This window comes from Podarcis pityusensis, assembly GCF_964106645.2.
Source record: "Podarcis pityusensis genome assembly, chromosome: 1".
In the NCBI taxonomy this organism is placed as follows: domain Eukaryota; kingdom Metazoa; phylum Chordata; class Lepidosauria; order Squamata; family Lacertidae; genus Podarcis; species Podarcis pityusensis.
Genome location: NC_138028.1, coordinates 71,781,746 through 71,809,538, shown reverse-complemented (window position 1 = coordinate 71,809,538; position 27,793 = coordinate 71,781,746). Strand labels below are relative to the sequence as shown.

Sequence of the window (27,793 nt, the reverse complement as noted above, 5' to 3'; positions counted from 1 at the left end):
GGGGTCTGCAACCTTTAAGACAAAAAGAGCCACTTGGACCCGTTTCGAAAGAAAAAAAAACTGAGAGCCGCAAAACTCGTCATTATAAAAATAACTTTTTTGTCACTTTTTTTTATTATTTCTTTGTTTGACCCCTCAGAATTACTCCTCCTCATAGAAATAAACGTTAAATTAACAAGTTACCTTTTTGTGTGTGTGTGTTCTTCACTCCCCTTCAAAACAGTGACCAGCGTACATGCCCCTTACAATGTAGCGGGCGGGCGGGAAGATGACATTGGGACGGTGCGTGACTAACGCACGCACCGACCCCATGCGACGTCACAGCCAGCACAGCGCCCGCCACAGTGGGGAGTGTCGGGGAGCACAATGCGCCTCCTCCCCTCGCTAGTATCCGCCCCGGAGCCGCGGCAAAGGTGTAAAAGAGCCACATGCGGCTCCGAAGCCGCGGGTTGCTGACCCCTGAGATGGTTGGACAGTGTTCTCGAAGCTACAAACATGAGTCTGACCAAACTACGAGAGGCAGTGGAAGACAGAAGGGCCTGGTGTGCTCTGGTCCATGGGGTCACAAAGAGTCGGACACGACTAAACAACTAAACAACAACAAAAACAACTATAAACCATCCTAAGACCTGCGGGTATAGGGCGGTATACAAATTTAATAAATAATAATAATTTCAAAACCTACCACTGGCCACTGACACTGGTTCTGTCAGGCATGTCTCATCCACCAACTGGTCCCAAGATATCTTGCATTTGCATGAGAAGATCTCTTGTAAAAACTAATGCCTTGCAGGAGGTGTAGGAGCTAGTATTCTTGGTGGGAAAACAAAGAGTGAAACAAAGAAGACTTTGACTCTGGCAGAATAGAGTTGCTTTGCTGACACTCCTGCGCAGGTCCTGTTTTTGCTAATAACAAGTAAACCCCAACTTGCTTGGTGTGATTTACTGCTGGCTCGCTCCTGAGAAGAGGTAAGCTATGGTGTGATGTACAGAAGTAGACCACACCAGTTCAATAACTGATGCAGAAGGCAGGATTTCCTTCTTAGCTGCTCCTTGTAGAACAGTAGATGGGCAAGAAAGAGCCACACAGGAGCGGATTTCTCCAGCTGTGGACCATTTCGAGCCATAGGTCAGAGGTTCCTCACCCCTGGTATATAAGAGTGCTATTTTAACCAAGTACTATACTACATTTACCTACGTTATGTTTTCATTTATTTCTGAACACAATCTTTTCTACCAAAATTGTGGAAAAATCATGTTTAAGGTTCCTGGGTCTCTATTCATGTTTAAATTTCTGGAATATTCCAGAATCCCAAACTTGCAAGGTGCTTCTCTGCCAGGCGCTGTGCAGTTTGCACATCTCGTGTTTCACACCAAGCATCAGATTATACCGGGAGGGGCGGGGCAATGCTTTTGGGTTTTTTTAACCAGGAAACTTTTGTCTCACTAGGGCCTTGGAAACCTTCTCTCTAGATGAGCCTGAATCCATAATTACTTTTGCAGTCATTGTGAGTGCTAGATTTTCCTAAGACTTCTTTTCAGACATCCTAAGCTCTGGTTAGTGTACGAACTTGTAGAACATTTTGTAGTAAATTCTGACCTGTATTATTTCAAAAGAGATTACACATTGTGCTATGAGTGACACAAGTTTAGTTTTCCGCAATCTGATCTATAGAAATGACAGGAACAGGATTACTTCTCTGTTACTACAACCCAGGTTGCCTTGTCACCCTCCCCAAAGGAGAAAATTTATCATGTAGTTGCCCCCATGGGTCAAGGGAAGGAAGCCTCTGGGCATACACTGATTGCAATATAACTAACTATGCTTGCACTGTCTGTACTACTGGACTTCCAGTACATCAGTGAAGAAGCAGGATTTTATTTATTTTTAAGTGAGTGCAGTGGGAGCAAATAAACTTATGTCTAGTCATGAAGAAACTAGTCGCAGAAGACAGACCCTCCATGCGTACAGATAGCAACAATTTCACAACTACTCATGCGGTCTGCATAGTGTGCAGGAATGGACACTTGCAAAGCAATGTCTGCAAAAGTGCTTTTAGAAAACACCAAAGTGCAGCACTTCAAAGACACAGCCTAAGTTGTACTAGCACCGAGGTCTTGAGGCTCCTAGTCTTTTGCTTAATTTTGTTGAAAGGTTTAAGAACAATGATCATTTTGAAGGAGAGGTTTGGATCCTCATTTGAAACATCAACTGAAAAACCGTGTGTGTGCTGTGCAGGCCGGTGGGGGGGGGGGTAGGGGAAGTATTGCTCTTTCCTTCACTCTCCTCCCTGTCCCACAGCCAGCATGGAGAGTAAGTTCCCATCCCAGAAAGTTTACACCAAAACCACATCATGCTGCACATAATAGAGTGTCTGTCAGTTCCTACCAATTGAAGTTTCCTAGTGACAGACAAGAAATTTCTCTGTCTCTAACACACACACACGAGACACTGGCCTGTAATTTGCTCAGTTCAGCACCACTAGACAGCAGAGCTTGGTAAAACGTGTGGCATGTTCCTAAACTCATACTTCTGCCTGCTGTTAAAGAACGAACAAGAGAGAATGATAGAGAGAGAAGTCCTCATAAAAAGTTCAATTTACTTTTTTTTAGTTATAAGATACTTTTTACTGGTGCCAGCTGGAAGGAAAATGATTCCGTTAGATCTCAAAATTATGATGTAGCTTTAAGTGCTATGTTTAGATTTACTGCCAAAATGTTAGTACAAAGTGGTAGGTGTTTGCGCTGCAGATAATAACTAATGTGCCGTTGGTCAAGATAGGCCACTGTTCTGTTATTATTGTATGACTCTTATGACTAAACATTGGAGTGAGCCTGGTGGAACAACAATATTTTACTGGGCCTGGAACACTGGCTTGTCAGAACTTAATTGGAGTGCCAAGAATCTAATGAATCAGACAGGGTGATGTGGTTTTTCTTCTGCCGTCGATATTTATCTGCTCCTTTCAATGAAGGGAGCTGCTATTGTCAGGAAGGATTTGCTAGCTTGCATTGTGCTCAGAATACAATCAGACTCCTCTGATTGTCCAATGATTATGGTATTTTCAGATACACAGAAACATTTTCGCCAGCTTTCTTGGAAGGAAATAGGTTAACTACATTGTATATTTTAAAAGCAATGGATTATAGTGAACAATCAAGGTTAAAAGCACTTCAGATATGGTAATTTATGTGACCTTTGTGCCCAGAACGAACTGTTCCCCTCGTCCGTTTTAAAACACTGACCTTTTGTATATGGGTTCCAGCTATGGAAGGAAAACAAAACTGGTATTTCAACACACAGTATAGTTGCACCTGTAGCAATTGTCTTATAAAACGGTGGTCTCTGCTGCTAAGCACTTTGATAATGGCTGTGATAGAAAAATATCCTGTTACAAATGCTTGCTTGGCCATATTCTTGTCAGGAAAAATAATTTTAATGGCTAGTGGATAGTTCCTTAACAGAGTTAGGTGCCAGAATGTTCTCAGTGGAGAAACCAGAATCGAGAGAAGATGAGGATGTGTCCTACTGAGATGTCCGTGTGAGGGAACTACAGAAGAAACTTTGCGTGGACAGAGACGGAAGAAGAAAGGCAGAGAGTGAGCTGAAAGCACCTGAGGGTGCTGGGCTGCCTCTCTTGACACTGAAGGGCACCAGATCTTCTACTTGTATGAGTGATTAAGCCACGTGTGGTGAACCTGTGGCTCTCCAGATGTTGTTGGACTGCAACTTCCATTATCCCTAACCATTGGACATGCTGGCTGGGATGATGGGAGTTGGAATGTAACAAATGCAGGGGCCACAGGTTCCCAACCTTGCCTTAAGTTATTTGGCTCCGCATATGTTCTACTTGCATATTCATAAATAAATCAAATACTACAGAGCACCATAAGTTTCCAGTGGTCTCTCCTCCTAAAGGAAACCAAATCCAGGCAAGTGCTGCACCCAGAACTTCTCGCAGCTCAAGGAAATGGGAACACACAACAGTCTTTTGAAAAATAAAGGGTGGGCTTTTCAAATAACATTCTACAACATGCTCCTCTCAGCCCCTCTATCACAAGAGTCGCCAGAGCTGTACCTTGCCTGGGAAGATTGCTTATGATTTTATAACCCTTCCCTTAATCCCAGTGCCACCTGGCTATTCTATGAAGAATTTATATCATCCCTAAGAAGTAGTGATAAGTAGAACATTAGACAAAGAAACTTAAAATATAAATCAGATATATGCAGCAGTATTCTTTCAGTGGCAGTAAAGACTGCAAAATACTGTGCTTTGCACTCTGTAAACACTGCTGAAGAGGTAAGCCACTTTTTCAATATAATGGGAACTGCTGTGGCAACAATGGAAAATAAATTTCAGACTGCATATGTTCTCCCTAACATACATGCAATACCTTCGTATTGGAGCCATAGTTAGGTTGCTGTCAGGCTCTCTACTCTTACCACAGAAACATCACAAATGTTACAGCTTGAAGTAGTACAGTTTAGGGAACAGCGTGGGGATTTGACTGTAATAGTTGCACATTTTGATTGGCATTTCTTCACAGTCCAGTTGCACGTGTTGGTGGAAGTTCATGCATTGCATATTTGCTTCATGCAGGTGCATGTGAAGTTAATAGTTTTGGCTTCTGGTCTGTAGTAAGGGAGGGATTAGGTGGTATATATTGTCATTTGATTAAATGTGCTGATTAAATTGTGCACTTCAGTAATCAAGCTGCAAAGTTAAGTAGCTAAAATGTAACACACTCTACTAATCAAGGTGCATTCATTGTTGAGCAAGCTAAATATTTTATAGGTGAGCTTCTAGTGTGACTTGGATGCATTCTCACTTATGATAAAAGCAAATCATTGGACAGGAACAGGGGAAGATGGGTGGAACTATGGTACTAGGCCAGGATATTTGAGAATGAAGGGCTCAAGGCAAAAGCAGCCAAATTTAATACTCAGCAAACTACGGTATCTCTATCATATTTGGTATCCAATGAAGTAGGACTATGATCACAACATACAAGTCATTAAGCTGGGTGAGTTAGAGCCAAACTTTATGCAACTATGGTTGAGTAGCCAGCACCAAAACCAGTAATTATAAGTTTAGCTCTCCTGTTTCCCTCTACAGGATCTAGTTCAGCAGTAGGCAATAGGGTATCCTTCATGTTCTATGGACTACAACTACAATCAGGCCCAGTCAATGATAAGGGATCATAGAACTGTACAGCTCGAAGGGACCACAGGGTCATCTATTCCAACACCCTGCAAGACAGTAATCTTTTGCTCAAGTTTGTAGGCTGCAACATGTGGAAGGCATCATGTTGGCTACCACAGATCTAGCAGAATCAATCTGATGTTATATTGTCGCAATTATATACTTTTCTCTTCCCTGTGCAGACGGTCTCAGGTTCAATCCTTCGCATCTCCAGATAGCGCTAGGAATGCCCCATCTCAAACCCTGAAAATGGCTGCCAGTCAGGGTAGGCAACACTGAGCTAGATCAACCAGTATGTCAGCTTTCTGTGTTTTTCATTGATGCCTAGGAATGCAGCCCAACCCTTCTCTATCAGATGGCATCGGCAAATGCAGTAAGGATACAACTAAGGAGGCCTAAATTCTGTTTACCTAGCATCCCATCAGTCACTCTTTTACATACAGAGCTCCTTACATGGTAGAATGGGATGGACCACAAGTCTGATCCCAGTAGGCCTTGGAAGGGCTGAATATAGGCTCTCTCTCTCTCTCTCTCTCTCTCTCTCTCTCTCTCTCTCTCTCTCTTTCTCTCTCTCTCTCTCTCTCACACACACACACACATACACAACAAAAGAGAGGAGGGGTCTCTTATAATGGATGTTTCTCTCAGTATACACTGTGGTGTATCTTTTGTAAGCATAATGAAGAAGTGTAAATAATAAAATTAACTGGCTCTCTGCAGAATAAAATAAACATCTTTGTGTGCTGATGCTTTGTCTTTTCTTTCTACAAGTAATTAGTGGGAAATAGCAAGATTTTATTATAATTAAAAGTTTCTGTGCTAGAACTAATAATTTCTAAGTTCAAAAGAGACTCTTGTTCTCATTCATGTCTCCCCCCCACGCTTAAAAGCCTAAATTATACATTTTTCCACTTACTGATGTGATTTGATCCACTGTGTGTGATTACTCTTAATTTGTTTCAACTTTATAGAAATAACATGAGTGACTCAAACTCACCTGTGCTGTGACCTGAAGCCAAGTAAGTGTGTTCATTTTTTATTTTACCATAGTCTGATCTGAAATTAGAATTTTTACTGGTAGTAAATCTTTTAAAAATAAGAAAAACTTCACAAGATGTAAATTGCACACAGAATCGTGTTCCACTTGATTACTACTCAACATTTACATAGGGCTGCTAATTAAGAGTAAAGGTCAATAGGTTAAATAAGTCAGTTAATCAGGCAATTATGCAGAAGTGCCACAAGTGAAACACATTAGAAAACCCTTGGGATCGATACGGTATGCAAATCGATCAGCAAAGTATATACTATATGAATTCAAGTACTAAAACACGTTGCGCGATATTGCAAAACACAGTAGATGGAATACTGTGCATGGTATCACTATTGCTAAATAAGCATGGTTTCCTTCTGCTAATATATTCAATAACTGAGTACCAAAAAAATGCTTCTATCCTTTTTTTGTGCTGATTCCGCCCCCCCCCCCAAATCTTGTTCATATTTATTTTTAAATGAGTGCTAGTAAAGTATATTTGTGAAGAACGGTACTGAAGTATATAAACCGCTACAAAACTACTTGCCCACACATCCAATATGTAGGTCAAGCCTTCTTTAACTCTGTGTTTTTGTATATGAAATTCTCAGTGAGACTGCAGTCTTCCTAAATAAGATTTATGTAAATGTTATGTTTGATATTAGGAAGGATGGAATCAACAGTTGTTTTGCACATGGTAAATAGTTTTAGTTAACAACACTGTCACATCATCTAGTGACACATATATACTAGGCTTGTTTAGTGACCACCAGATTTACCATGTACCTGTAGTATTTTGAGGCAGCCTCATCTGTTTCAGACCCACTCCATGTCATTCTGGTTTGATTCATTATTTGGGTCCAAAGTCAGTCTGTTCAGTCCAATGTTATGCTTTGCCACATATAATGTAGTGTCTAAAAATGGCTAAAATTTCTTTCCTTCTCGCATAAGTGGGTGAAATTTACAGGCAAAGGAACTGGTCCACAGTGAATTAAGCGTGGCAAATTTCAGGAAGATCCACTAAGGAGTTTTCATGCAGGGAAGCTTTAAAAACAAATAAAAGGTCTCTAACTTTTTATTTATTAGAAAATCATAGTCAACCCTTCTGAAGGAATGAAGGTTGCCAAATTTCAGAAAGATAGGTGTAGCAGTACTTCTGCAAGGGCAAGTTTTTCTTGCTACCCCTCACTCTCCTGCAAGAATATTCTGTGAAGAAGAGAGTGTCCATGAGCTATGGTTTGTGATCCCTCTTCCTTCATTAAATGAAGGATCCCCCACACAGCCCTCCCATCTCAAAATCTGGTCACTGCTATACTCACAGCTTGGTTTCATTTCTCTGAAAAGAAATGGGGGTGAGGAGAATATGCTGTGCACTTAACTTTATGGAAAAAACCAAGGAAAGCATTTTCCTTGGAAGATAGTCACTGATCTGATCTGCATACCTTATTAATGGTGCACTCTAATTTAGAAATGTGAAAGAATACTCCAAACACCCCAATTTTCTCCTATTAATTTGAGGTACAAAAAAAGCCATTGCAGATTTCTTACCTATTCATTTAACTCATTAAGCAAACAAATGCAAGCAGAATATTCATTCACAACGAAAAGGAGGTAAATGTTTCCAGTTCTGTGATAAAAGGAATGTGTGTGTGTGTGTGTGTGTGTGTGCGCGCGCGCATGCGCAAACAAATAATCTTAAATGCAAAGCTGAGAGAAGTTTCACTGAAAATAACTATTCCCGACTTTGTTTAGAGGAATTTTAAATCTCTTGGATGTAAATAAAAGTGATCAAAATCCCAAATGTCATACAATAAAGAAAACACCCCCACAGCATCCACCTTACAACAATAGCATCTGCAATAACTTAAGCATATACAAAGCTTTAAGGATCAAAACTCTGCAACTCAAAACATTGCAACAGAGCTGGACTGAGTTACACCAGATGCAGATAATGTGCTCTCCTTTTTTTGCACTCAGTTAATAATGAATTCTGACGTTCAGAAAAATCCCCAAAAGCAACCTAAATAGGTGCAGACACAGCCTTTGAAGGACAGCACTACACCCTGTGGAAGGAAGCAGAAGTTACTGGTCCCGTGAGATGATAAATAATAGGAATGAGTCTGACGAGGAAGGCAGCTGTAAGCTGAAAGAAAATGAGGCTCTGGAATAGGTTGGCTGCTGCTATTTTGGAGCCCAGCCAATTTGGAAAGCAGAGCTAATCCAGGAGTGGGAGAAACTCTGGCTAAGGGACCAAATGTGGTCCTCCAGACCTTTCTATGTGGCCCTTGGAACGCTTTCCAGGCAACGCCTGCCTTTTGCCTGGAGGGAGCATGTCCACAAACTTGCTTGTTTTGAAGAAAGGTGGAAAGACGTGTGTGTGCCATGTTTAAGTGCCTAGAAACCCAGGACTTTTGCATGGCTGTCACTTACTGTACATTCATATTCACTGCTCTACCCAGTTTTGCATCTGGCCCTGCCTATCACTGCCACGCGGCCCCTCAAAGTCTGCCTATGATATACAGTGGTACCTCGGGTTAAGAACTTAATTTGTTTTGGAGGTCTGTTCTTAACCTGAAACTGTTCTTAACCTGAAGCACCACTTTAGCTAATGGGGCCTCCAGCTGCCGCCGCGCTGCTGCTGCGTGATTTCTTTTCTCATCCTGAAGCAAAGTTTTTAACCCGAGGTGCTATTTCTGGGTTAGCAGAATCTGTAACCTGAAGCGTCTGTGACCCAAGGTACCACTGTAATGTGGTATCTGGGACTCAAAAATGTCACTATGCAATAGTCTTTGAGAACCTGGACTCCCTCTGCACATGAAGAATGCTGCCCGCCCCTGTTCCAGACATGGGGGGGGGGGGCACACACGCTCCTCAAACTGCAACTGGGACCCTGGCAGGGGCCATTACACTAATGCCTGTCCCAATCCTGGCCCAGGGAGGACTGGGCTTGTCACCATTTTGTTTTCCTTACAATGCCCTGGGCACTGTGTCATTTCCCCTCCATTGTGGATGCTACCATGCATAGCCTCATCAACATTCGTATTTAATAAAAGCTGCAGCACAAACCCCACTGCTGCCAGCTAAGGCCAGCAAAAGGAATGGGTTAGGGGCTTATGGTGTGGTGGAGGGGGCAGTATGTTTCTAGGCCCCATCATTCTCCTCATTACATCATTCTCTAATTATGGAAAATCAAGCGATGCTGAATTGTTTTGCCTACAATACATCCATCCTTAATAGGGTTCTGGGAGGCAGAGGTTGTTTCCACATCAACAGATCAGCCCCAACCAGTGTGGAAATGGCCAGGGATAGCGAGAGTTGTAAGGTAACAACATGTGGAAAGTCACAAATTACCCATACCTGTCAAACAGTAAATTGTGGGCCACACATGTTCTGCTTAAACAATTTCAAAAAAATTCACACATTTCTTTATATTTCGTCTGATCTCATAGCATTACTGTTGCACATTTGTTTTGCAACAGTAGTGGGGACAGGGCACTGATTTCTCTTTTTAGTACTTTAAAAGCATCATGCTCATTGCTGGCACTACGTAAGTAAATAATTTCTCTCTCTATATATATATATTTACTTTCATTCACACACACACACACACACACACAAATGAAAGTAAATTTGTTAAAGCAGTTGGTCACCAACACCCTTACGATATGACAAAGGAGTTTGCTTTGGGGGTTCTGCATTCACACTGTGCAACGTTCAACAGCAGTGCTATTTGAAGCTGCTTGGAGTCGTTTGAATGTAGTGTTATGGGAACTGGACAAATGGCAATTCATTTTCCTTCTTATCCAAGTGATGGACTCATTGGCAAAGGCATCAGGATTTCCTGCCGATAAGCACAAATACAAAAGGCATTGGTGTTTAGAGTTGGAAGTGATGGATACTGCGGTGCCAAGTGGCATTCTTTTGTGTCTGCTTTACTTTCTTTCTTGTCAAAGCAATGACAGAGTGACTGCCTTGTTACTAAAAGCCCATTGTGTAAGGGCAAGGCTCTAGCTCACCCTTACAACCTTCCTGGGGCAAAGGAGAAGAAAGCAGCATGTTTTTTTAGAAAAGGGGATAGTATTTCACAGTATTGTGTTTTGCCTGACGCAGCTTTGCTGTGCTACCTCTTTTGTATTTTACATTTCACATCTATTTTTCATTTCCTCTCCTGACAAATTCAGGTTCTGAAGCAATCCCTTTGCATACCTAGAAGACATACAAAGCTGAAAATCTGTGAAGCTTCTCATTAAAAACATTCCTCTTAAGAATTTCCATGGAGGTGTGACTGGCAATAGCATGAGATCCGTAAAGGGGAGTATCTGCCTAAGCATTTACATGGGGGACACATTGTTTGATATACATTTGACCTATTTAATCCACATTCTCTCCCCCCCCCCCGTCCCCTCTTTGCTGTAACACCAAACAAAAGGCACTTTTCACTGCCATTAGCCGGAATCAAAAGGGGTGTGTGTGTGTGTGTGTGTGTATGTCTGACAGCAGCAAGATAGAGGGTGGTTCAGCCAGGCAGCAGAGGAGCCCTACCTTTACCCTTCATAAAAGGGGGACTTTGTCCTACCTGGAGAGGGGGGAAGGTCACAGTGCATGCCCCACCTCTGCAGGCTTGGCGACGGCTACATGGGTTGCTGTTGGCAGTTCCCTGGGGTGAGAGCCAAGGGGTGTGGCAGCATCATGGCTCAGGAAAGGGAGAGTGCCCTCGTCACTCCTCCCAGGCCCAGCCAATGAACCAAGAGGGGTCGTTCCACGCCAAATCACCTGATGCCATGTGCTCTCACGACTCAGATTTTCTTTTTAAAAAAATTATGTGTAGATACCTATGAGATAACCTCAAATGAATTTTTAAAGATTTTTTTAGTCCAAAATTGGGCGAAGGAGAATTTTTTAAAAATTTCAATTTTCGTGCGATTTAGGCTAATGCAATTTCTGCATCAGTTTAGAAAAAACCTCCTGTTTCGCTTATTTTTCAACCAATTGGGCTTATTTTGCTATCAAAATAAAGCTATTTGTGGTCTCTTTTAAAATATATAAAAATTTCCAGTGTCTGGGCATGCGCAGAAGCGATTTCCGGTGCCACGGACATGCACAGATGGCACAACACTGCGCCGGCCCAGCCCATGGAGGATCTCCACAGGAGTGATCTGGCCCATGCCCGGTAAGCCTTGCCGACCCCTGCTGTAAACCCTAGAAATTAATAAATGATAGGGTTTAGGTTAGCTGGGAGTACAGAAGGGAAGGTTGCTGGCCTGTGGAAAAATACAGGCTAAGCTTCCTTTCCAAGCCAGGGCATCACATGGGATAGAGGCATTAACATGACGAAAGGTGTTGATGGCCCATCCAAGAGAAATATTGGGCCTAGGTAGACTGGGTATGAGGCAACAGGAAAGTTTTTAGCAAGGTGTGCTGGGAAGAAGACTGGGCGAAAAAAAGATTGAGATCCATCTTGGACAGGCTGGCTGAAGGCTGGTTGAGAGAGATGCCTTTGCCTCCAGTGCTGCACTGCTGTGGGAACAAGCTGTTCTTGGAATGACCATGCTGTAAGCTCTGGACTCCCTCCATGCAGACTGAAGGTGTAAATATGTTTTTTTTTAAAAAAAAAAGCTACAACAGTCTCTGCTGTGTCTTCAATTCTCCAAAGCAGCACAGGCCCCAGGTGTGCACCTAGAACCCCTTGTAATCTTGCTACCACTTTTGTACCAGTACCTTTATCTGTCACAGTGTTGCAAGTGGGGGGGGGGGGAGAAAGAGCCTTTTTTAAGTTTGGACAAAGTCCGCAGCTGCTATCTTGGTCATTGCAGCTACAGCTTGCTTTGTTTTACCTTTCTTGCTATCTCAGACCACTTAGCCAGCAAATGGGGCATCAACTTCCAGTTGAGCCCTCAGATTCCTCTGATGAGGTGTTGTGGAAGACCAACAAGAAGCACCCCACCAAGGAGCATCATCAGAAGCAGCCCTGGAAGTTGGGTAGTGATGATTCGTGTGAGTCCAGCTCTTCAGTTACTGATAGTGAAGCATCCCTCGGTGACTACTGGCTGACTGCTGCCAGGGTGATGGGCCTGCCAGGGTGGAGCTGGTGCTAGTGCATCTGTGCTCACAAGGAAAGCCAAGGGACAAGGGTTGGGAGAGGAGGGTTCTTCAAGTGAGGACCCATGGTAATCTAATTATACGGATTAGGAGGACCCTCCTGGGCTTCTTCTTACCAGCAAAGCAAGGCACTGGACTGGATTCTTAACCCCTCCCGTGAAATTGGGGTACCCCATTAAAGGGGTCCAAAGGGGCTGTTTCTGTCCAGATAGGGGCTGCCGGGCCATGAAATGTGGTGCTCCTGGAGGGTTCACCCCAATTTGATTTACGTCATAGAGCAATCCTTATCCAAGGATTAACCCCAGCAGTAATCAGCCAGCCAGCTGCTGGGTTGGTTGATTCAGGATACACATGAATCTTCCAAAGTTTACCTATGCCAAAACCTACTGACATTTGTAGTCAATAAAGTTGTAGTAGCCTATTTAATCCCAATATGTTCTTCTGTGTTTATTATCTCTTCCCATGTCCCCACCACTGGCAATCGCAGGCTCACTGTGCCTGGGCCCGCAACTGCAACATTTCAGGCATCTGACCATGTCCAGACTGTCACCTAGCTTTAATTGCACCCTATGTTCCACATCAAATCAACCTAGAGTTGTTCCATGCACATCGGCATGAAATGAAGAAACAAGCTTGCGACAAAAGCTAATCAAGTTGCAGTTGTCAATGTGAAGTAGACACAAGTCCAAATAGTTATATATATGTTTGCAAGACTACAAAGCTTTTGCAAACTGATGGTCTGTTTTAGAATCTCTCCCCAAACTGAATTTCTAGTGTTCCCCAAATGTGTTCTATTTTTAAAAGCGTTCATTGGGCCAGGAGTGATTTTTCAAGTTCTCTATCCCTACACACACCAATTCCTAACTGTTTCTAATCTTCCATCCCTTCATATGTTGGCCTCTGCTTTTCATTAGCAGGTGAAGGTGGCATGAATAAGCTTGATGATGCTCCTTTGCCTTGATGCCTTCTGGGTCACATGCAGTTTTAATTAAAGAAGGGGCTCTTTGGGGTGAGTTGAGTTTCAGGGTCAAAAATGTTCTGTTTAAAAGTTTGCATTGAGACAATGAGTAAAGCTAATATTATAATGTATGACATCTATATTGTTTAAACAGCCAAGCTCATGTTACTGGTGGCTAATCTAAATCCTAGAACGGAACGTAAGAAAGCAAATGTGTTACATTATGTGATTTACGTGTAGGGTTCCTGTTGATGAAAAGAGGAAACCGAAATGGATACTGAGCCCTTAACCCCAAGGCAAACTTTGCCAGCTGTCACCTAATTCCATAAAGAATCTACAAACGGGGGCAATTCTCGAGGAGTCTTGCTGCTGGTAGTCATTGATAGTTTCTCTCCACTCTTTAATCGAGTTGAATTAAAAGCACAAGAGTGTCATGTTCTGTGTATTTTTAAAGGAAAGGGGGCAGATTTTATTATTTATTAAGCCCTTTGATTTTTGTAATTCATTATCCCAACATACCCTAGGTTATTTGGCCAGATTAGTAATTGATCTGCAACAGGAACTTGAATTTGCCGTCAGAACTGATCTTGCAGTCTTTCAAAATGAGCAAAATATGGCATAGTTCAATACCGCTAGCTTTGATAGATCATGATGCAGATGCTGTTGAAGGTTAGATCACTATAAACTAAGATATAATGAATCACTGTGAGGCTGAAGCACTATGCCTCCATAAAAGTCTTAATCTTCCAAAGTGTGCTGCATATAAGGTGGCTTAAAACAGAGTGTTGTCAAGTCCACTTGAATGTATTTATTTATTTCCAATAATTTATCACCTACTTCTCTGTATAAAGCAAATTGGTTGCCCGTTTCCAAACCTTTTCCAACTCTATAGCATCTTTTCTGAGGTGAAGAGACCAGAACTGCATACAGTATATAGATTTATATACCACAGATTTATAGAATGACATTACGATACTGGCAGTTTTACTTTCAATTCCTTTCCTAATGATCCCCAGCAAAGAATGTTCCTTCACGGTCACCGCACACTGTGTCGACATGTCTGGATAAGCTTGCTTAAACAAAAATGTTTAAAGTAGGTGCTGAAAAGAGTACAGTGAAGGTGCCTGCCTGGTATCAATAAGCAAGGAGTTCCAAAGTGTAGCTGCTGCCACACTAAAGACTAATTTCCAACAAACGTGGAGCAAATATTAAGTAGCACCCGTTACTATCTCTGTCTACTCCTATGTTAGAAAAAGTGTTGGTGTATCCAAGTAACTGCATTTTCTAGATGGCTCTTCCGTCCCCCACCCTCAATATACATATAAACATGCATTTCATATTGAATATTAGCAGTTATAGTTGTTGGGCATCAATATTTTTGTAAGAATGAGATTGGTGAGGAAGGTGCCGGTGGTTTGAATAGCCACAATATGGGCAATGGAGCTGAATTGTCTCCTTTCTCCCAAGGTCTTATTGGTAGCAAATGCTTGGTGGTGATTGTTTAACAATGAGGCTGAGTTCCTTTTGTGAATGAGTGACTGCTGTCTACTTCACATAATCAGGATGTCTGTAATCAGGACACCTGCGTTCCTGGGACGTTGCCCAGGGAACCAATTTACCCTAATGACAGTGGAAGATACAGACTACTGCACAGATGCTGGCTTCATCAGAACAATGGTGCATTAGCAAAAATAAATAAATAAATAAACCACACACACCCTTAACAGTTGTGCGTTGGATTAAAGCCAGTGGGTTAAGTGGTGTTTAATCAGGTTCTAAATAGATAATAATGTAATAATACTTTTCATTACATCATGCTAATAGTTTCTTACTTGTAATCCCAAAGTGCTTAAAAAATTCCTAAACCCCATCCCACTCCTATAAAGGCAGGGTGGAGGGGGATATCAGCCAGAGGGAAAAGATGCAGCAAGGAAGTGAAGTAACTCATGCAGAGTTACTCACTGAAAATATATTTGACTTGATGAAATTGGGATGAGCAGAAAGTATAATTTTATGTACCCAACGTCTAGAGAATTAGGCTGTACTAGCACAGCACAGGGGAGACATATAGGTTTTAAAGCCTATGAGTATTTATTTATTTATTTATTTATTTGTTTGTTTGTTTGTTTGTTTATAAAAATATTTGTGACCCACCTTTCCTTGCACATTTTACAAGAAAACAACAGAAATAATAAAATGCAATGAAACTCTATGAAACATGGCATGTATAACCCAACATAATGAAAAGATGATTAGAGATGGAAGTGGGCTGTGCAGCTAGCAGTGAAATCCCTTTGAAGCAATACAAGAAAATGATAAACTATCATGAGCATATTTATTTCTTTTGGTTACATTTGACCAGTTGGAACTGGAAAAAAACTATGCCTACTTCAGTCTGTCTCCACTCCCCAAAACACAGTCATACAGCTTTTACATTCGGTTACAGACTGCAACATGAGAGCAAGTCTTCTCTGCTACGAAAATCAAGTATCATGTTTGACCTCTGCCTCCTAGGGGCACCACTTCATAAAATGTCAGCATTTTTAAAATGCCAGAACTGTATATACTGCTCTTGTACTCTTTTTCATAGAATCAGATTTGGGAGAAATTCTACTCAAAGTCAGGATCATCTACCTACCAAACCTTCCCAGATCAATCTACACCTGTGGTGGATTCTGGGAAAGTGGTGTTCCTTGGTACTATATGAAGGGTTCCTCAATGAGAAGTTCTCTTTATAGAAGCCAGTCTTCTCCAGGGCTTATCCAAATGACAACTTTCTAACTGCTCCTGAATTCTGCACCCAAAGGGTGTGGGTGGGTGTGTTGTGTGTGTTGTAGAATATTTACGTGGTAGGGTGGCTAACCTTTTTTGGTTGAAGGGCTGCAATGAGGGCTGGCGACTTCTTCAAGGGCCACATGGTGGGCAACAACAAAGTGGCTAATTCATGCTCACTTGTGCATATGTGCAGACGGGGCGGGGGACTGTTATCTGCATCACAGCATTTTCTAGAATGTATTAAGAGAGAGGAAGCAGAAAGGAGTGTTGGCCTCTCCAAGACTTTCTAACAATTGTCTGTTCCAGCAAATATCACAGATAAGTGTGGCAGGCCACTAAAATGGTGCAGGCCATGGGTTTGCTACTCCTGATGTAGGGAAACAGTGATACTAAATAAGCCTGTGACTAGTGCTGTGTGTGAACTGATTTTTAAGCTCCAAAATCTCTATACAGCTCATTTAAATGTCTGCTGTCCCACCACTAGCAGATGAAATGGGTGGATTGTTAGTATTTTATGTATCCAATGGTTCCTTGGGCATGGTGCCAGAGCAGCAGTGGTGAAGTCTTTGGTTTATAATGTATACATATCTTGACATTCTAAAGATATGGGTTGCTACACATCAGAATAATATAAAATTTAATGCTACACATCAGATTAACAGAAGTATTTAGCATAATGATATGCATCCTTTAGAAGTCTACACTTAAGGTCAGAGGCCAGTATTCCAGAAAATATCTATAGTGGCAAAGGAGGTATGTGGTCGCAAGTTGTGTTGGGAACATGAGAGAGAAAGTTGTGGAAGGGATGATTAAGTATCCAAGTTATCTGAGATGAGTAGAGCTTACTCTTGGCAGGCAAGAGGAATATGAAGCCAATCCTTTCCCAATCCCATTAGAGCCCCACCCTGCCACAAAGAAACGTTTAGGGTAGGCAGATGTTTCCCCTACTGGCACTCAGAAATGCATGTTTAAATAAAAGTAAAATGCCAACCTTGGAAACACCTCCACTCAAACAGTTCGTTAGCAGAAACGGTGAAGAACAATTTAAATACTGGTGTTTGCCTATCTTCTCATCAACTACCATGAAAATTATCAAAACCTGAGGAAGATAAGCCACCTACCTTAAAGTACAAAGTTTGTTTCTATAACTTTCAAGTACAAGGTAACATTTTGTTGTCCATTACTCCCCAGATTTCCAGTTAACATAATACACTTCGGTTGGAAATATCAAGCTTGCACATTGGAATAAATTTCCTCTTGTTAAGGGCTTCTCAAATTGTTTAAAATGTACAATGGAAAGGCAAAATGTCCACACAAGAGAGTTTTAATTCTGCCTCCATTTTCTTGACTCTAACAATAAATTGCAGAGTCAAAGCCTTTAAAGCTTCCATAGTAACAAAGCAAACCTAATTTGTATGGATCACTTTCTGGGATGGAAACCTACCACATACTAACTCACAAATAAAACAAAGTATTAAGCTGACAATATATTTTGAATGCATTCTGCAATAATGTATGAAAAAGTAATTGTAGAATTGACATGTGAACATATAGGAACAGTTTGTGCAATAAAATGTTTCAAGGTTCCCCCCCCTTTCCATTCCAGAGCAATAATCTATTTCATATTTGGAAATTATTAAACATTGGGGGGGGGAATCCTATTCTGCTGAGAATTGTTTGAAGAGTAGTAACACTAGTCTATAAACTGTAGCTACATCAGCTCCTGCTTTACTGGTGGTGGTGATGCTATGGATCAGATGTGTATTACGGTGGAAATAACCATGTGTCATATATGCATTAATGACAGAGCCCTCAAATGTACAAGCTTTTGGGGTAAACATTTATGCAGGGCAGCATTTCACTGTGTTGATAAAGTATCCAAATATATGTATATTCTAGGATATTTTAGCTTGCCACTCTATATGACTGCTGGTGAGTACAGCAAACCTCGGCTACCAAATTCCTCCATTTTGAAACATTTTGGCTCCTGAACGCTGAAAACCTAGAAATAAATGCTCCAGTTTTTGAATGTTTTTCGGAAGCTGAATGTCCAACGTGGTTTCCGCTTGAGTGCAGGAAGCTTCTGCAACCAATCGGAAGCTGCGCCTTAGTTGTTGAACATTTTGGAAGCCGAACGGGCTTCTGGAACGGATTACATTCCAGAACCGAGGTTTGACTGTACCTGTTTTGTTAAGATGGGATATGTATGTTTCATATGGGGACAGAAGGCTAGCCTCCTACTCATTAGTCTCCTTTTATACAACTACAGAGGAATGAAGAAACTGCTTACCCTAATTGGTTTGCTTAATGTGAATGCTCATAGAAAATGATGTCCTTGCTGACAGATATGTTCACAATACCCTAGACCCGCATGGCTACTCCCTCTGGCTCCCTTTAAACATCCAGGAAGATAAAAGAGGGTGTTATACATATGATCTGTTTCTTTAAGAGCAGGCCTAGGTTGTAACAGCAGTACCCTTTTCCTCTTTGAATAGGTGTGGTTTCTCCCTTAAGCCAACTGGAACTGGTTACAGTCAGTAAACCTGCATAGGAAGGCCAAGCTGGCTAGCTTTCTCTCTCTGTGTGTGTTTGTTGTTTATTAATAAAAAGAGTTTTCAAAGTTACCTCTACTCTTGATTCTTCTTGTGCTTAGGACTCGCATTGTGCTGTCACAGAATTAAGGTTGGTGTGAGAATGTCTGACATTCTACAATTTTGGTAGAATTTGACAGTTTTACTTTTCTGTTTGTAAGTGGCAATGGATGCTATCCATCTAGATTTAAGCACTTCACACTGGTGACAGTGGAGGAAAATATGTTTAAATCCAACTGTTATCCCTAAGTTAATACAGTGATGATTTCACTGAGGTGTACAACTGGGTAATGGCAAATGGTTTTCTCACTGCTGGGGTCTGGGATTTGAAGCAGAAACTGGTACCTGTGCATCAGTGGCTCTGCAAAGCAAATCTTTCTTATTTAGAATCTGAAGCATTAGTGTTTTTGGATCTTTTGAAGAAATAAAACTGAGGTCTTGACAACTGTCTTGATCTCAAGCTGAGCATACAATGAGTATCATGGAGTTCAGAAGCTCAGTGCATTCAAGTGTAGCGCCTTAATGCTTTCAGCCCTTTCACTCATACATAGACACAAGTATGTGTGTGTTTTTAAACTCTGTTGGTAATAAGAGCAAAAAACAACAACAACCCACAACCCTCTAGATATTCTATTCTTAATGCAATTAAGTGGGACATTGTTCCGAAATGAGATTCTGGAAATAGTAAGAGAGAACTATGTATTATTTGTTTTATATTTTTGTAACAAATTGACTTTAGGGTATGAATTGTCATAGTATCTATCTTTAGTCCTTAATAAACTGACCTCATAGATCTAGAGAGAATGATACATATAGTATACAGTAAACTGACCTACAGTACAACTCCAAAAGAGACCAGCTCCTGATTGATTGCTAAAGGCTCCAAAAATTTTTACTTTTTGCAGATGTTTAAGCTGTACTACAAAGTTGATTAAAAGATACTATCAATTTTGAAATTTGCAGGGATTTTTCTATTGTGTTGGGCCCCAACAGATTAGTATCCAGATCCTACTGGGTAGATACTTGCTGGTGTCTGATTGCCTACTAAGTTTCCAGGTTGCTGGAACCCGTGATGCTAATATATATAAAAAAATAACCAGTAACATTTGTGGGGTTTCATTTTTAGAAGTTAAGGAAACCAAAATGCCACCTTGATTTTCCATGCAGCATCCTATAATTCATTGCTCCCACTATTCTACACATGAACCATATAACTCATCACAAATGATCATGGGCAACATCATCAAACACACACATGTGCAAACATGTTCATCATCATCTACATTTATCTCTGTTTTAGAAATCTGAGTGCTGCCTGACATATAGGACAAAGAATCACAAAGTTGGAAGGGATCTCAATTGACTTCTTGAAGTTGGAAGGGATCCCAATTGACTTCTTAAAAGGGTGACAGACATACACATTCAACTGAGCACATCCACCAGTGCAGTTAAACCCACAGGAAGGATGTGCAGGGATGCAACATCACTATTTCTACTGCAGTCCACCTGGCTAATAATTCCACATGCAGCTGACTGTCTAAAAACCATCACTGGGTAGAACTGAAAGGCCAAAGTGAGAAAGGAACCAGAGAGCACATGAATTTGAGAAAAGGAGCTTCTCTAAAGTATATTGTATCATTGGTATTGGCTAGTTATTACATGGAAAACCTTACTGACTGTTTAACAGGCAGATAGAAATGTAGGAGCCATTCACAGAAACCCAGTTTGCAGAAGGAGGGAAGAAACCCTTCTTACAGAATAAGAAATGAATGGTTATGGGAGGAAAAATAGCACCAAAGTTAGAAGTATTTGTTACACAGAAGGGAACTTGCAGCTAGTAGTTGCAGCGGAGGAAATTTTGGTTGAAAAGATTGACATTTTAATAAACTGATCTTAATTAATAGCACTTTGAAATTCTGAGTTGTGCACTGCCTATCTCAAAACACTAGAACCAGTGGCTTTTAAAATAATTTGCTGCTTGTGGGTGATCTCTTTTTGAAACAAACCCGGACCCTCCAGTCACAATTTATTTTTTATTTCAAAAATGATTTTTACGAGCAAATTTTGCTTTGGTTCAAGAGAATTATAAATCATTATTACACAGCCAGACACTTCAAACATTTTGTAAGAGCTTTGTGCCCAATGAGGCATCAAAGGCAATACTGAAATTCATGATTACAGTGTGAGTGTATGTCCATTCATTAATATATTACAGTTCAGGACTCTCTATATTAATAGGAGATCTTGGATTTGTTGTGGGTTTCTCCATTAGAGAAAGGTATCTCTTGCTACCCTACAAAGCAAAGAGACTACTGTAAAGGAAATTATAGACTCTCAATAGCATAAGATGTGCTTTAAAATCTACTAAATGCAAGAAGGGCACAGCAGATGTGACTTTAGCTATGTCTTAAATTCTATTCCCTCATCTCCTTTTTAAAAACAATTAATAGTAGTCACCAGGGGCACCAATCAGGATCAGGACTGTGCTGCAGGGGACTAGACCCTCCTCTGCTCTGCCATTTTGCTCCCTCAGCTGCTTGTTGCTACAATTAGGATGCTTGAGGAACGAGATCTTTATGAATTCCAATAAAAGTTTACATGATCCACACCACTCATACCAATGTGTGCATTGGAACTTGGTTATCCACCAGCTTTTACACCTCCCACATCTTCTGATGCAGTTCTAGGTTCAAAAGTATTGAAATAATATCAACATCTTATTTTGAGAGAAAACATAGATTTTTAAATGATGTGTTTAAACTGCAAATTTTCATGCAGATGGTTTTGTAGAAAAAGGTTCACAGATTAATGAGAAAGCAGCTGTAACAGATTTAAGGATGAACACATGCAAAAGTGGCACAGAATGGAAAAAGGCATGGATCATTTTTTTCATATCCTGGGTAACTAGTTGCTGGAGCGACTCAGTGGGTTGAGAAGAACACTAACACCCTCTTCCTGGCAGGTGAGTCCGTGGAAGGAGGGTATAAGGCAGCAAAAGCAACTCACCTGCTTGGAAGCCAGCAAAGCAGATCCACCCCACCCAAGTACCTGCTTCTCAGCTGAAGAGGAGATCTTCAACTGCAAAACTTTATGATAAAAATGTGCATTGTTTTCTTGTCATTATGAACATTTTACTGGACCAACATTTTAAGTATTTTTATTTTTTTCTGGTTTTAAATTGCTTTATCTTGTCAAGTCACTTTGAGACTTTTTCTTTTGTGTAAAGCAGCTGATAAATGTAATAAATAATTAATAATAATAATAATAACAATAATAATAATAATTTATTATTTGTACCCCGTCCATCTGGCTGGGTTTCCCCAGCCACTCTGGGCGGCTTCCATAGAAACCAAAAATACACTGAAATATCACACATTAAAAACTTCCCTGAACAGGGCTGCCTTAAGATGTCTTCTGAATGTCAGGTAGCATTTATCGTTTTGACATCTGATGGGAGGGCGTTCCACAGGGTGGGCGCCACTACCGAAAAGGCCCTCTGCCTGGTTCCCTGCAGCTTTGCAGTCACCTTCAAAGGTAGCCCCACGTAGAGCGCATTGCAGTAGTCCAAGCGGGAGATAACTAGAACATGCACCACTCTGGCGAGACAGTCCTGGTCCTTCAGGGGCACAGTTACCCTATTCAGGACCAGGGAGTCCTCCACACCAGCCCACCCCCTGTCCCCCAAAAACAGTACTTCTGTCTTGTCAGGATTCAACTTCAATCCATTAGCCGCCATCCATCCTCCAACCGCCTCCAAGCACTCACACAGGACCTTCACCGCCTTCACTGGTTCTGATTTGAAAGAGAGGTAGAGCTGGGTATCATCTGCATATTGATGGACACCCAGTCCAAACCCCCTGATGATCTCTCCCAGCGGCTTCATATAGATGTTAAAATGCATGGGGGAGAGGACGGAACCCTGAGGCACCCCACAAGTGAGGGCCCAGGGGTCTGAACACTCATCCCCCACCACCACTTTCTGAACACGGCCCAGGAGGAAGGAGCGAAACCACTGTATAACAGTGCCCCCAGCTCCCAGCCCCTCTAGACGGTCCAGAAGGATGTTATAGTCGATTGTATCAAAGCCCGCTGAGAGATCCAGCAGAACTAGGAAACAACTCTCACCTTTGTCCCTAGCTCGTCGGAGATCATCAACCAGTGCGACCAAGGCAGTTTCAGTCCCATGATGAGGCCTGAATCCTGATTGGAAGGGATCCAAATGGTCCGCATCCTCCAGGCGTGCCTGGAGTTGTTCAGCAACCACGCGCTCAATCACCTTGCCCAAGAATGGAAGATTTGAGACTGGGCGATAGTTGGCCATACTGGCCGGGTCTAAAGATGGTTTTTTAAGAAGCGGTTTAATGACCGCCTCTTTCAGCGGATCTGGGAATGTTCCCTCACAGAGGGAAGCATTCACCACCCCGCAGAGCCCATCGCCCAGCCCTTCCCGGCTTGCTTTTATTAGCCAGGATGGGCAAGGATCAAGGAGACAGGTGGTTGGTTTCACGCGTCCAAGCAGCCTGTCCACATCCTCGGGGGTAACGGATTGAAATTGATTCCATGCAACTTGACCAGACAGAGCTCTAGCACTCTCCCGCCCCAGCCCTGCTCCCACGGTGGTGTCTAGCTCCTTCCGAATATGAGTGATTTTATCTGCAAAAAACTTTGCAAAATCGTTGCAGGAGATCTTGGGGTCTTTACAAGGCCCCGGTGGTAAAGGTGGTTCCGTTAAATTGTGAACCACCTGAAAGAGTCTCCTGCTACTATTTTCTGCAGATGCAATAGAGGCGGTGAAGAAAGTCTTCTTCGTCGTCGCTATCGCCACTTGGTAGGCTCGACGTTGAGCTCTAACCTGTGTCCGGTCAGATTCGGAGTGAGTTTTCTGCCACCGACGCTCTAGCCGTCTCAGCAATAGAGCTGGCATCCTGTCTGTCTCGCGAGACAGTGGAAGAGTGTCCCTTTGGGGGTGAAGTCAAACTGCTGCAAGGTTACAGCACCTCCTGTGACTGTAGAGACTGATATGGGAGAGACATGCTTTGTTGCAGCTGGGGCAGATGAAAGCATCTGGTTGTGCTGTTCCAGATGAACCATGGCATCTCCATGTAATAAATAAATAGATAATATTTGGGTAGTAGGGAAGGTCACCTAGAAATAGCTACTGCAAGAAGCTGTGTTGCTTCTGTCTAAGAAGACACCCCTCTCCACAAAAAACAGTAAAGTCCCATTCTGGTAGTGGGAGTCCTTGTGCTGTCTTCTGCCCTAGGCCCTGATTCTACTGCATATACGGTTCAAGACTGCAATATCTGAAGAACTGCCTCTATCTATATGAACCTATCCAGACCCTGAGATCATCCTGAGACCCTTCTTTGTGTGTTTCCTCCATGAAAGATCTGGAGGGCGGCAACATGAGAATGGGCCTTTTCTGCAGTGGCTCCCCATTTGTGGAATGGTCTCCCAGGGAGATTTGGCTGGCACCTTCATTACACAACATTAGGCGCCAGGTGAAAACATTCTTCTTTAACCAGGCTTTTGGCTGATTGACATCCAATGACCTTTTAATGTGTTGTAGAAGCGGGGATTGTTGGGCTGTCTCTGTTTTTATTTTTATGATGTGTTTTGTATTTGTTATATTGTAATTTTATGTTGTGAACCGCCCTTAGATCTACAGGTATAGGGCAGTATACAAATGTAATTTAAAAATAAAATATATAAATAAAGAAGAATAGAGTGTCATGCTTTCGGAGCTTGATTTTATGGTTATGCCTCTCAGGAAGAGAGGTACTGTACGCCCATATGCCTTGTATGCCTATCCCAGTGCAAGGTACCAGGATTACCCCCCCCCCAGCACATTAGCAGTGGTAATTTTTAAAAAAAAAATGCCTCTGCTATGCCTGACACATTGTGCGTGTGTATGTATATATATATATATTCCCCGCATATATAGTGTTTATTAGCTACATTTCTTTCCAGTGCAACAGAATAGTAGATGTTCTTTGTTTGTTGTGCTCTCTTTTTGTTCATGCTTAAATCAATAAAATATTTAGTTGTAATCAAAATGTTTATTGTAGGCAAACACCAAAGAATTCAGTAAAAAAACAACACACCAATATAAGAAAACAAAAGCGGGGGAACACAAAGCAGTCCCCTGCAGTGAGCAAATCTTACTCCCAGGTGCCTTCTTGACGCTAACCATAAAAGCTACGGAAATATTCATTATAAACTAGCAGATCTGTCAAGATCAAGCCAGGATTCCTGGAGTGAATAGCACAAAAGGCAAAATGAAAAGATATCTTTTTCTCTTTTTATATAGTTCTGGATATGCATATGGATAGTCTGCATTGCATAAAAATTCAGGCTTTTGTGACTGTGCGGTTGCGGCTGTGTTTGTGTTTTAGCTAGGTGTAGATATGTGTTTCTAATAGCAATATTCAAAAAAACACACTGAATTATGGATATCAAAATAACTCCTCTCCCCTACAATGGAGTTGACATTAGGGAGAATTTGGGTCAGTCCACCTGGGTTAATAATGCTTCTCTAACACAAAGACTTAAATGTTAACACTAAGTGTTGCACTTATGTCTAGTCCACATGCAGGCTCAATTGGCTATTCTCTCACCATTTTTAACCTGGGGGGGGGGGGAAATCACTCCTTTTACGATCAGTTTGTATACGTGAACGAATGTCCTATGCTTCTTCACACTATAGTTGTATCAAACAGTTTTCCAAGTTCACCTTTTCATGCTGTGACCAGTTAAAAATAAGGGTTGAGCTGAAAAGAAGAGAGGGGTGAGTTGTTTTTTGCCCAGTTCTCGCACTGATTATAAAATTTCCCCTTCTGGCGAAATAAGTCCTCCCTGTGTGTCATCCTGTGCTGCAATGGAACTGCCACAAGGAAAGAGAAGCAAAGTCCACCTTGTCAAGGCAGCTGGGCTGTCACTCCCTGTCATCGCAATGTACAGTGGTGTACCTCGGGTTAAGAATTTAATTCGTTCTGGAGGTCTGTTCTTAACCTGAAACTGTTCTTAACCTGAAGCACCACTTTAGCTAATGGGGCCTCCCACTGCTGCTGCACGATTTCTGTTCTCATCCTGAAGCAAAGTTCTTAACCCGAGGTACTATTTCTGGGTTAGCGGAGTCTGTAACCTGAAGTGTCTGTAACCTGTAATGTCTGTAACCTGAGGTACCACTGTACAAAATAAGGAGTTATTAATACCTGACTGCACTGGAAAGTTTTATTATATGTCTGACTCTGTTTTATATATTTCAGCATAAATAACATCAATTTGTATGTATTTTAATTATTGATATTGCCTATTTTGTAATGAATTGCAAAAGTTATACTGTTTGTATTAAAATGAATGTTTTTTTGGATCATCATAACACGTTCTGAGATGAATTGGTATTGGATTGTTCAGTGTAATGATGCATTTTTGCGGTTGTATTGCTACTGCAATACAAAATGTTTTGGGCATATTTATGTACAAAAGCAGCATACATATTGATATAATATAAACAACAACAACAACAAGAAGAACTTTTTTATGGTAATTAATTCCAGTGCTTCTGAACACTGCCCACTCATCTGATGAGACTCTCCACACCTCATGAAAGAGGTAATTGTTTTATGCCTCCTTGTAAAAGTTGATAAAGATCTTTGGTGACATCTGGAGAGGGAATGGCACTTATACCTTAATAACTAATTTTACAAGGTGGCTGAGGGGCATAGGGATATTATCTCCTTCAACTTCAAAAATTCACCATGCTGTTCTCTGATCCTTTTTAAGCAGTATCCATAGTCAGCATGCATCCTGGATTTTCCATGAGACTGTGGAGAGCATCCAGAGGGTTGCTCTTTAAACAATTGCAAGGAATAACATCCACACCTCTATACAACTTGCTTCTGGAAATTTAAGTAAAATCTCTGTCACCTTTCTCTTACTTTGGGGTGGGGGGTGGGGAGAATTTCTTTTCACCTATTTCTCTGTCAATGGCTAGAAAAATGGACAAATTATCGCAGCAACTTTACTAATCTTAGTTGGATAGGCGCCACTGGGTTTTCAGTTTCTGATTAACTTTCCTTTCAAATATTGGAACAAAAATTGAAATTACTGGAACAATGCCTAGGATATGGGACAATTACAAATGAGATGTCTATGTGCAAGACACCATCAGGTCACAACCAATGCATGTGCCAAAAATCCTGAATGCTGCTCATCATGGAACATTTTAGATTCCAGAATAGTATACCTGATAGTCAGTAAACAGAAATGTTACTCCCTAAAGATAACCATATATATATATATATATATATATATATATATATAAGCATATTTAATATTAACCAATATCTGAGGGGGGAGGGAAATACTTAAGAACATCAAATACAAATCACCATCAAAAGAACTGTAGCATCAGTACACTGAACACGAAAACTAGTTCTGTGATGTCAATTCACAAACTGAATAAGATGAGCCAAAGACTCAGGAGGAAGCCAATCAATTCGCCAATTTCATGTACAACCTTTTCCAGGTGTATGCTAGCTTAAATATATATCATACCATGTTCATGTGTAGAAGCATATTTTCCTCAACTCATACATTTCTTTTCACATACATTGATAATCTGATTGTGTTTGGACATTCTGCTGGTTATTTGATGCATGGAATTAGTTTTCCTGGGTCATTTGTACTTTCCAGGTTCCATTGGCTTAAGTGCTCACCTTTGTCCCTTACATTAATTTCTAATCCTCTTCCCTGTACACCAACTCTTGTTCAGCCTACTTGACCATGAGAGTTATTAGGACATTTCTAAGCAAATTCAACTGACTAAATTCTGCTAATTTCTGTTTATTGATCAGACTCTATATCACAGGGAACCTGTGTCCCTTCACATGTTATTGAACTGTAACTCAAATCAGTCCAAGCCAGCATGGCCAGTGGTCAGGGATAATGGAAGCTGTGGTCTAAAAACAGGCTCCCCACCCGTTTTACAATAAATGCCCCAGTAAGAATGCTTCTCCCAAGCGGTAACAGGAGTGGATTTTCATAAAGTCTTGTTTAGAAAAACCTGTCATTGTTTCATTATCATCTATGACTGGGGCTGTTGTATCTCTCAGTGGGGTCTGCCATGTTA

The 27,793-nt window shown here is 41.4% G+C and overlaps 1 protein-coding gene across 15 annotated transcripts in view; it reads right to left on the bottom strand.

Annotated features, from left to right (window-relative positions):
* Window positions 1-27,793, bottom strand: part of LOC308459771 (uncharacterized protein) — a 179,598-nt gene that overhangs the window by 89,093 nt on the left and 62,712 nt on the right. For 5 of the 15 annotated variants that reach the window (XR_013978314.1, XR_013978318.1, XR_013978319.1 and 2 more), the window contains exon 6: window positions 6,202-6,260. The exons of the other annotated variants lie outside the window; for them this stretch is intronic. The gene's annotated coding sequence lies outside the window, so the exon portion shown is untranslated. The remainder of the gene's footprint in view (window positions 1-6,201; window positions 6,261-27,793) is intronic. 15 annotated transcript variants of the gene reach the window in all.